The sequence below is a fragment of the Rosa chinensis genome, chromosome 1, assembly GCF_002994745.2.
Source record: "Rosa chinensis cultivar Old Blush chromosome 1, RchiOBHm-V2, whole genome shotgun sequence".
Classification (NCBI taxonomy): Eukaryota; Viridiplantae; Streptophyta; class Magnoliopsida; order Rosales; family Rosaceae; genus Rosa; species Rosa chinensis.
The window spans coordinates 9,924,790-9,936,308 of NC_037088.1; the positions used below are offsets into that span (position 1 = coordinate 9,924,790).

The following is an 11,519-nucleotide window of genomic DNA, read 5'->3' on the forward strand; positions in this document are numbered from 1 at the left end:
CGTCGACGTTAGAGTTTCTTCGCCGTTGCTTAGAGAGATCTGTGAGTGAACTCTGAGAGAGAGATAGTGTGTGTGGGAGTGGCAATGTGTAATTTATAATTTATCTGAGCCTAAAAGTGATATTTTATCTTTGAATTGGGTGAGCGGAAATTTTAATCTATTGGTGGAGAGAGTGAGAGTGTTTTAGGTCAAAATTGGGCTACGGGTCATAAACCTTTTTTTTTTTTTTTTTAGAAAATTACACACAAGTGATCTTTTGAAACTTTAATTAGTTATAAGGCCACCTTATATTTTTGTCTTCTTAAGGCCACTTGCTTCCTGAAAATTTTCCATTCCTGACGATTTTGCCCATTCTTGACGATTTTGCCCTTCAGAACCAACTGCTTGAGATTAATCATTCTCTATCCTCTTTCTCACCGACGAAATCCTCTGAGATTAATTTCTCTCTCTCTCTCTCTCTCTCTCTCTCTCTCTCCGGCGAATACTCCCTCTTTCCACCATCACGTCGGCGAATGGAACTGGAATTGAATCTCCGACGCACGAGCAAGATCTCCGCCGCACGACGCCGACTGGAACTGGATCTCCAGTCCTCTCCTCTTCTTTTCTTCTGTGTTGTGAAAAGCTAGGGTTTCTGAAGATGACAACGACGAAGAGCTTGATCGGTTTGATTGATGGATACAGAGGTTCTGTACTGTGCTCGACGACTATGACGGTGGGAGATCAGATCTAGGAATGAGTGATAGTAATAATTTCAGAGATCAGAGCTTTGTTTCCGATGATTCAAAATCGTTTAGCAAGGCGCAACCGAAATGATGCCGTTGCATACCTTACAATCGCCGGTGACGACTTGAACGCATGACGCGATCTACACGACTCCGACTCTTCGACGAGGCCCTCCACCACCAATATCGCCTCTTCCTCGGCCTCACCTGCATCCGGTGACAACGACAAGGCCCTCAGCTTCTTCATCCCCAATCGAAAATCCCAACCGGAAAGTCTCTCCAGCTCTTCGAGATGGCATATAGGTCAGACGGCAACTACGACTAACTCTTCAAGTTCGTCTTCCACGGTGATTCCGGCGACGGCAAATCCAACCTCTTGTCCAGGTTCATTTCGCAACGAGTTCAACCTCGAGTCTATGTCCACCATCGGCGTCGAGTTCGCCACTCGGAGCATCCATGTCGATGATAAGATCGTCAAGGCCCAGATTTGGGACACCACTGCCAAGAAAGGTGATAAGCCTTTGAATTCCATTCATTTTGTATTTCTGGATTCTAGCTTGATTTTTGTTATCGGAAAAAAATTAGACGGTGTTTAGTTTGGTTTGATTTGATTGTGATTTATTGGAATGAATGGGTTTGGATTTGTTTGAATTAATCTGTTGTGGAATTTTGCAGGGAGAGAAAAAGAGTTGTGCTCTTGTATGATGGGGGATGGTTTTGTTAGTTTGTATTGTTTTGATTTCTTTTGATTCTGTTGTGTGGAATTGCTAGATTAACAGTAGCTTATGTTATAGTGGAGTAGTTTTTTAACACATCAATAGTAGTTTTTGTTATAATGGAGTAGTTTTTTTTTAACACATTAACCGTAGCTTTTGTTTGAGCATTGCAAGTCTTTGAGATAGCTTTTAGTATTAGAGATAGTAGTTTTTCTTACTGGTGATAGTAGCTTTTTGTGTTGGTGATAGTAGCTTTTGTTGATGGTCAAAGTAGCTTATGTTACTGGAGTAGCTCTTTAGTATAAGAGTAGCTCGCTGGTATTGGTGATAGTAGTTTTTGTTGTTGGTGACAGTAACTTTTAGTGTTTGTAAGAGTATCTTTTGGTGCTGGTAAGAGTAGTTTTCTGGTATTTGTGAGAGTAGCATTTGTTGTTGGTTAGAGTAGCTTTTGATGTTGGTAAAAGTAGCTTTTGTTGGTAGGGATAGTAGATTATGGTTTTGGGGAGAAAAGTTTTTTTTGGTAACATTAGCTTTTTTTGTCACAGTAGCTTTGGTTGCTGATAATAGTAGTTTTTATTACCTCGCCGAAAGTTGCCAGTAGCTTTTTTTGATGATGACAGTAGCTTTTGCTACCTCACCGGAGGTTGCCGGAAATCTCACTACAGTAGCTTTTGTTGTCAGCGACAGTAGCTTTTGTAGTCGCCGGAGTTGGCTGGAGACCTCGCCGGAGAAGAGAGAGAGGATGATTGTTGACTTTTTACTTCAGTGGCAATTATGTAAATATGTTGGTTTTTTATATCCAAAATTTAACACATTTTTTAATCTAGTGGCCTTATGAGGGAAAAAAAACAGTTGGTGGCCTTATGGCAAAAAAAACATTGAAATATGCACTTATATCAGTTATATGTAATTAACCCTTTTTTTTTTATGAGGAAAAATACTTACAAGGCACAAGAAAAAGTGAAAAACCTCTAGAAACTCCATATAATATTCCACTTTAGTCTATCTTTTTGACAATCTTCAAAGAAGAAATTATCCATCTCATTTGTACCCAAACCACTTGCCTTTTTACGTCATGGATGGGTCGGCCATTAAGCAGTAACATGATTGGGTTTACTGTTCTGAATGCTTGTCATGGTTTTTGTATCTTTGTAATACAATCATGTCTTTCAACAATATTAATGCAGGTCCCTTACTTATACTTTCTACTAGGAAGTTTACCCGCGCGATGCCACGCTGGAGTTGTTACGTTAAGATTAAGAAAGTAGGGGTTCTCCTGCTATCAATCAGCAGACATCAATGTAAATTCAAACAAAATTTATATAAAAAGCGCGTTCATTCAATGATAGAAGATGTTGTTTCGCCTTATATCTAGGAGATGCATTTTGTATGCATCATATGTACAAACAAAAAAATAGTTAGTCTGATTTTGTTACAAAATAATGCCATGAAGGGGAGCAAAAAAGATGTTCATGGCTTGATGTGCTGCTAATTGACATTGCTTAAAAGTGTAAAAACCAATAGCTTTTCAAAAAATGGTTTATGTCATTGCAGTTCAAAGAATGCCATGTAGTCAGCGGAAAGTAGATGACTGGCTTCACTGATCTTCTGTTGGCAATCTTCAAAAAAAGGAGTTGCAGTTTCTAATCTTGCTTGGCATGTGTGCTCTTGCCTTCTTCTTGTGTACTTGTATTTAAAGTGGATGGCATGTTGGTTAGTATGGGAGGTTGCATGTTTAAATATAAACATTTTTAAAAAAAGGAGGTTCTGCTAGCTCTTACCTTTTTTGTTTTTTGTTGGACTCTAATTTGAAGAGCTCTTTCTGAGTTGAGTCTTCAGGTGGTTGCAAAGCTCTTTTTGAAGGTGGCTGATGTTCTGGTGTCACGATTGTAAGCATATTTTTGGTGACGGTTGGATGTCTGGATAGACAGCCTTGATTTTCAGGTCATCTCGATCGTTTAATGTGATTTCCCAGATTTTGAATCGGCCAATGCTCTTGAAGAATTGTTCTGGAGGGCTGTCTTGCTCTGTGTGACCTTTTTCGATCACTAACTTTTGGCAAGTGACTCCAAAGAGAACATCTGTTGGTTTTCCTATAAATATGGCTGATGTTGAATCACTTTTATCCTCGAGATGCACCTCCATTCTGAAGCTGTGGTATTGATAAAATGGAATGTTAGTTTGAATATCAATTATGTGCTTCTTTAGCACCTCAGTGCACACAATCAGAAATATCAATGAATGGTTTAAGACCTGGAACTTAAGATCAGATCAAACCCTGAGCAATGGACCTTGAAGCATAACTCCAATAATTTTATAGTACCTAAGTTAGTGTATCAATAATTTTAGAGATCATGGGTACTATAAATTCAGATCGTGTATTATATTGGGCACATTGTATGTTTATAGTACAAAATCAGAAAATTTGATTTCAAATTAATGGTTGAAGTTCAAATTCAATGGGGAATCAGAAAACGCAGTTAAAAATCTGTTCTCTAAAGAAACAACACTTGTTACAATACTAGTTTCTGATCTAAATTGTTATAAGAGTAAACATATAGGCACTGGAGATAAAAAAAAAAAAAATGGGGAGGGATATAATATTTCTCATCAAACCATAGAGGATTGGTTTTGTACAGAACTTGGTTTTTTCTAAAATGGAGCTTTGTTATTTTAGTTACAATCATATGCAACAGGCACAGGTGTAGAATTGAAACAATAAAATCGCAAAAACAGACACTGAAGTTTCTATTACTGACCTGGAATTAGAAACATTGAAAATCTTCAAAACTATTTTGTATCTTTTGCCAAATAATTGTGAATTTTTAGTTTTATGAATTTTTCCATGCATAAAGTATCATTTTCAATTTAGATTAACCCTCTTCAATTTTGATTCACATAAATTGGTATAGCTAAATGAGAGTGTATAATATAATAATAGAGGAGTTAAAGTTTGTTATATGTGCTTACGTTGGCTGTCCAGTCTGGATGCCGTGCTTTGAACAGATGAGCAAGTTGCTGTTTGGTGTTTGCTTCAGTTGTTTGTAGCACATGGGGCAGGCTTCATAGTACCATCCATTTCGGGTGATAAACTTGGTAATTTCAGCTCTACAAAAAACTGTAGTTTCCTGTACCAGTATAGATGTGTGTAGTTAGTACAGATTTCATGGAGGAGAGGGTGATAGAAAGAAAGAAACTCTGTTGTAATGAAGTAGAGTGCTATTGATACATTACCTTGTGCTGAACTGCCTGACAAAAACATCTGAGCAGCTTGTTAAGCAACTCACCCAAATCCTAATTCTCTCAAACACCAAAAAAGCTCCTTCATTTAGAAGATTAAAGATATAATATCGTTATTAAATTCAACAACCAAAGGTAACTAATCCACATTAATTGAAGATACATACCTGAATCTGAAATAGTCAGAGAATCTGACAGCACACAGTTCCTCAAATCTGCAGAACGAAAAAGAAGTGTTCAGAAAAAATTGCGTTTTCACTGATAACTGATATTGTTACTGATAACTGATATTGACACTGCCAAAACTGCATGGAAGATTTTGGAAAGAGAGCACAAGGCACTGAGGATATACATGGATACAATTCTGGAAAAGTAATTTCTGTTCTGGCCAGCATATCTGATTATTTCTATAAACACAGCTAGTTATTTATTAAAGTTTAATTGGCAAATGATTGAGACTACAAAGTTACAGTTATTAAGTGTATTATTTACACATACCAATTCCTTCAATTCTTATACAGACACCAATCAATGAACACAACTGATGCATAAACCACAGAGTAATTCACATATCCACATTTCGTAAAAAACAGAACATAGCACATATCCACATTCCATAAAAAAAGTGGATATGTGTATCAGTTCAATACATATCCACATTCCGCAAAAAAGGTATAGTTGAAAGAATGCCTCAACTTCTAGGATAATAAAGAGCACATACCTGAATAAGTATAAGAAACTGAGACATCACAAAGCAACAAACAGAGGAACAGCAGCAAGATAATGAAGCCAACACTTTTTTGCATAAAATCTGTGAAGTCCACAGAAAACAACAACGAAATCCTGAAATTAATGACACAGTTATGTATTCCCGTACCGTACAACACCTATTTCTGAAATCCGTTTACACAGGTTAAAATTTAATCAAAATCAACTTAAGCACCCAATTGCATAATATAAAACTTTTATCAATAGATTACCAAGCCTCTAAATCCTACCAAGTATCTAATCTCCAGACATAGCTTTTCATGAAACAAAAAAAATGCATATATGTAGCACACATCAAATACATAAGACCACCTCATACCAAAAGAAATTTCTACAAATAAAGATTACAGATTAGCCTCAATCTAAATGCGAAACAGGTTCCAACTTTGCAGTGGCTAATCTAACCATTATCATACATTTACCATATAGCGAAAATCGATAGCAAAAGAAAATTGATAAACAATATACATAAGAGCTCGTAACTCAAAAAGAAAAATATCAAATAACGAAAATAAAAGGTTTCTTTCTAGTTTCTGGGTGTGTGAAGGTATGGCTGCCAAACACATAGAAAAGCCAAAAACCACTGATTTCGGACATAATATATACAATTAGCTGGTCAAACTATATACTGCACATAATTGCATTCAAATGATATTTCAGATACTCTCATTACCATTAATGCAATATCCTTCCAGAGCAACCAAATGCCTATGCCTGACCTTAGTGAGGACTGCAATTTCTGCTTGAAACTCATCCAACCCCTTACTACCTACAGCCACAGATTCCATCCTTTTAACAGCGATTTTGGTCCCATCATGCAATTCACCTTTATAAACAACTCCAAATTGTCCTCTACTTAATATATTATCCTCACTATCAAGTGCCACAAACCACTAGATACACTATAATACCAGAAATTCCACTCAAAATAACCAAAAGATTATATGTGCATTTCCAAAAACAAAGACAAAGGTCAGAGTTAAGTTGCTCAGCCATAAACAGAAGGAAGCCCCGTAAGAAGGAACAACTCAAGCAATCCACATATAAGCCCATACATAGGAGCACGGTGAAAAGAAACAACTCCATTACATAAAGAAGTTTCCCTCATAGATTCAAGAGACGATATTTCTGAATACACTGCTGCAGCCACTCTCATGACTGCAGACCCTTGTGCAATTGATGCCTTTCTACCCACTTTATTAGTTAGCATTGCGTCCAACATCTTGTCGTGTTTCCACAAGGTCTCCAAATCAGGTGATATTGTTGTAGAATACACAAAAAGGAAGGAGTAAGCTTGCAGTATTCTCTAACAGATGAATTACGAAAGATTGGAGATCTTCAGGACCCAAGACCATCTGAGCTTGGATTGCAGCCTCAAGACCAATGGAATGAGCAAAACCACCGGTTGGGATGATAGAATCAAGCAGTTGCCATTGTCCCCATTGTAAAAGGGAGTCTGATAAAGCAAGCTCCTTGGTTTCTCTGTTTATATCCATGACATCCCACTTCAATCTGGAAAAAGGAACTACTCCCTGATACACAATGAGCAACAAACATATTCAATTGTCGTTAAGAGGAAAAAACAATATCCCTAAATCAATTTTCTTCTCCCTAATCTTTGGTATTGATAGTAGACGAAAAGCCTATGCACAGATTCAAATTCAAATAACAATCCATAAGCATTAAAAACATTCGCCTCATAATTATAATGTACTATGATTTCTTACTTTTTGCCTACTCAACTATATTGGTAACTTAAGGTCATCTTAAGCTTTCTATTGACTAATAGAGTATGATTTCCAAGCCATAAACCAACTGGATATGGTATCTACAATAGCATTGGAGCGTACGCCATTTTAAGCTTCACATGTTATGTAATCAGATTAGATCATAGTTTTTCAATCAAGCACGTACATACTAGATCATAGTTTCTGAAGCTTGCCACCTAAATTTTCATTAAATAGAAAACTCTACCTCTTTCTAAGCTGAAAGATTCAGACTTTCACCGCTTTTAAGAGCCGAGATTAGTCCAGACGTGAAGAACAAATCTCAAAGCAATTGAATTTTCTCAGTTGATTCAGATAAACATTCAGAAATGGAAACCCAGAGAACTGAGAGAACCCAGAAGAGAGAAAATGCAAAGAATTATTAATATTTAACCATCGAGGAGAAATTGAAGGGAAAGAAGATGACTTTTCACTTTTCACAGCAAACAAATAGTGAAAAACAAAAATGACTAACTGTAAAAGATAGTGAAGAACTGACCTTTGCGAAGGGTTTTTGTTTTGAATTTGATGAAGCGAAGTTGAGAAGAGAGCCACGGCCTAAACAAAGTTGAGAATGTATATGTTCAGTCTGTGGTCGACTTAAACAAGTTTGAACAAAGGCAACATGAAATGCAACAAACAGCAACAGTGACAATTTTGCAGAATTTACCGATGCAAACCCCTCAATTTCGAAAAGTTATAATTTAATTTAGAAAAAACAAAAATTATGAGATTCCAAATCTGGAAGGTGCCGCAATTTTTATTTTATTATTTTCTTTGTTTATCATACCTGCTCATTACACCATACATTTAAATTTAAATATTAAATTTACTTATTTAACTCATTTCTATTTTTGGAAATATTCTTTTATGACATATCCAACTACCGAAATCTCTCATTTAGATTTATACCAATAAAACGATTAAAATATATTTAAGTTTCCTAACAAAATCCATGTCAAAAGATTGTTTTTTTTTTTTTTTGGACGGAATCTCTCATTTAGTTATTTTCTCTTTCAATTTCATTTAGTTATTTTCTCTTTCAATTTCAGTAGTCGTCTATTTCAGTCTACGTCAAAAGATTAGTAGGTTAACAATTGTGAGTAATGAAGAAGCAAATGATTTATACCAAACAATACGAAAATAAGATGTTGCTCTCTAGGTTTTCTCTTTAGGGTACAACCGTCATCTTCATCTTCTGCTCCGTCCGACGGCATGTCCCCACGAAGTCGTCGCTGGACGGGTCTTCTTGTGCTCGTTTGGTTTTATAAGATGATGAACTTATCAAATATTATTGCTTCTTTGCCTTACAGAGCTATTATTACTTCTTTTTCTGACCACGGCAAGTGGTTCAGTGGATGCAATGGGTCCCACCACGGGTAACTCAGGATATGGAACCCCCAAGTCCTAGGTTCGAACGCTGGGGGCAACACTTTGTAATTGTTGGATTATCAAACGTGGCCAGGCACCATGCTGCAATGCATGGTTGGAGCCTTTCACAGGCGTCGAGGGGGATTAGGCCTTGGGCCTAGGAAGCCTTTGGGATACCCTCCTTAGGGGTCTTTCCGATCGTAAGGAAGGCTTATTTAAAAAAAAAAAAATTACTTCTTTTTCTAAGCAAATCTCAGACTTGCATTGCATAATTTAGTCCAGTAAATCATCAAACATGGGATATCACTATTGTGATTGTTCTACTCTTTAGTCCTACACAGTACCAAACATGATCTAGTCAGGTACTAGTATAACATAAGCCAGGTTAGAGGAGTTCTAGACTGTTATAGAAATTCAGGTGGGGCTTAAGAGTCTTGTGAAACAAACATGCCCTATATGTATGTGTTTTAAAAATAGGTCTAAAATAGTACCCAAAATTTTTTACTGATAATTTGTCAAAATGACCTTAGAGAAATAGATTATCCCAACTTTTGGCTACAAAATGGGCAAATAGATGGAGGTTTGTCATTGTCAATATTTAGGATGAAATCCAAATGTTTAGGTACTACTTGCACAAAATCCAAATGAACTAAAACTCTCCAGATTAATTCTAGACATCCCAAGGATCATTTCTTATGAAGAGTACAAGAGCTAGTTTTGAGTAGAAAGCCTTCAAAAAATCAGTCCAATTTTCTGCATAAGCAAAACTGGAAAACTGGACCTGTAAGGAGTCCAGCAGCGTTTCCAGCCCAACCACATGTAATTAAGCTCTGAAATTTCACCACAATGATCTACACTCATTATGGATCATTTGATATGAAGAAGTCGAAGACCCATTCTGATTTCTTGGTGGAGATATAACTGAAGGAATAAAGGAGCAGAAAGTGACTCAAACCTAACAAATTCCATTAGTGTTTGAGCACTCAAACCTAACAAATTCCATTAGTGTTTAAGTGCTTAAACCTAACAATTCATTATTAGATTCAAAAACAACTTTCACCCCCACATTTCCTAGTAAGGCTACAGACACTAGATTATGCCTGATCTCAGGCACATAGAGCACATCATTAAGTGAGAGTCTTGCCAGAGGTGAGTTTGAGAAGAACCTTTCCTTTTCCAATAATTGGTCAGGGGCTAGAGTCACCCATGAACACATGCTCTTCTCCTTCAGGTATTGGAGTGAAAGAGGTGAAAGCAGATCGGTTTCCACAAATGTGCCTAGTAGCACCAGAGTCCACGACCCAGTCTTTTGCATTAGTCACCACATTGACTTCAGAGACAACCGCTGCAATAATGTCATCTTCAACAACCAGATTAGCACGTGCATGATTCTGGCGTTTCCTATCTTGACATTGGAAAGCATGGTGCTCAGGTTTTCCACAAACATAACAACTTCCTTTCCATTTGATATTGGGGTTGAAAGTCTTAAGCTTATTTTCAGTCTTAGGGAAAGGCTTATTGTCATGCTTGTGTTGAGATTTGTTATCATGCTTGACAATAAAATTTTTACGCTTACCAGTTGGCTTGGAGGGCATACCTTCAACAATGTTGGCTTTAGATATCATCTCTTTCTCTTGGTCGGCTTTGTCTTGAAGACGGTTTGTTTCTTCAATTCGGATATGCACAACCACATCTTCAAGACTCATATGTTTCTTTTTGTGCTTCATGTTGTTTTTGTAGTCCTTCCATGATTCAGGCAGCTTTTCAATGAGACTTCCAGACAGAAATGCTTCAAGTAATTCAATGCCTTCAGTCTTCAAATCATTGATGACCTTGTGAAACTCATGAATTTGAAGTGAAATGTCCTTGTCCTCCACCATTTGATATTTAAGGAAATTCCCAATTGCATATTTTTGGGTTCTAGCATCTTCAGTTACGTACTTTTTGGTGAGAATCTCCCAAATTTCAGCAGCAGTCTTGTAGGCACAGTATATATCAAAAAGCTCATTTGAAAGTGTGCTCAAAATAGTGTGCCTACATATTTTGTTACCTTTCTCCCATTCAGCCAACTCTTTGTTATAATTCTCGCTACCTTCCTTGGGCTTGGCCTTCGTGAGGTAATCAGCCAAATTCATGACATCGAGGATGGAGAAAACCCTTTCTTGCCACCTTTTGAAGAAGGAACCCTTGAACACATCAATCTTGGACACATCAGGAATCTTGGTGTTGGTCAAAGCAGCATCCATGGTGTTATACTCTTAAGATTGTTGGAAAATGGAGATGGATGATGCTTCGGGTGAATGAGAACTTGTTAGGTTGAGGCGTGTAGTCACTGCCCTTAAGAGTAGATCCGCCCCTCGAAGACTAAGTCTTGGTGTATCAGGTTAAGGTGCCCTACCCTCCAGGATACAACAACCTTGATCCTCGTATGTGTACACTCACAATACTTGGATTGGTAGAACAACTTTGAGACTTTCCTTTTGGTGGAACAGAGAAAAGAGACTCACAGAGACATGATATAGAGATAGCTATGTTAGGTTTTTGCACGTATAGAAGATCTCGTCAAGGAGGGTATATATAGTAGTGTTTCATATGAAATTAATCATGAAGTAATTAAGCCTTGTAACTGACACTATTCAAACACCCCAACGCATGCAGACACAATATAGGATCAAGTCATGCAATTAAGAATAATAGACCAGTTGAGTTTTGAACATGGATTTTAATTCTACTCGAACGGTCCAATTGAACATAAACGTATGATTGAATTCAAATGATCATGTAACATACATACCACTATTGCCATTAACTCATGTAACTGAAAATCTATGGCAATCAATAATCATTTGAATTCTTTGAATTCCGGCATGAAAGAAACGGATGAATTCAATTGGAATGGAATACTAACAGCAAGTATTTTGAAATACCATAAAATT

General features: G+C 37.0%; 1 protein-coding gene across 2 annotated transcripts in view; it reads right to left on the minus strand.

The window, feature by feature from the left end:
* LOC112182268 (TMV resistance protein N) overlaps window positions 1-7,766 on the minus strand; it is an 81,291-nt gene extending 73,525 nt beyond the window's left edge. The window contains exons 1-2 of one of the 2 annotated variants that reach the window (XM_040512625.1): window positions 7,712-7,766; window positions 7,421-7,557 (exon numbers count right to left, since the gene is read on the minus strand). The gene's annotated coding sequence lies outside the window, so the exon portion shown is untranslated. Of the gene's footprint in view, window positions 1-7,420; window positions 7,583-7,711 lie in introns of those variants that run through there. The other variant, XM_040512624.1, reaches the window with a different exon arrangement.
* Between the last annotated feature and the right edge of the window lie 3,753 nt (window positions 7,767-11,519).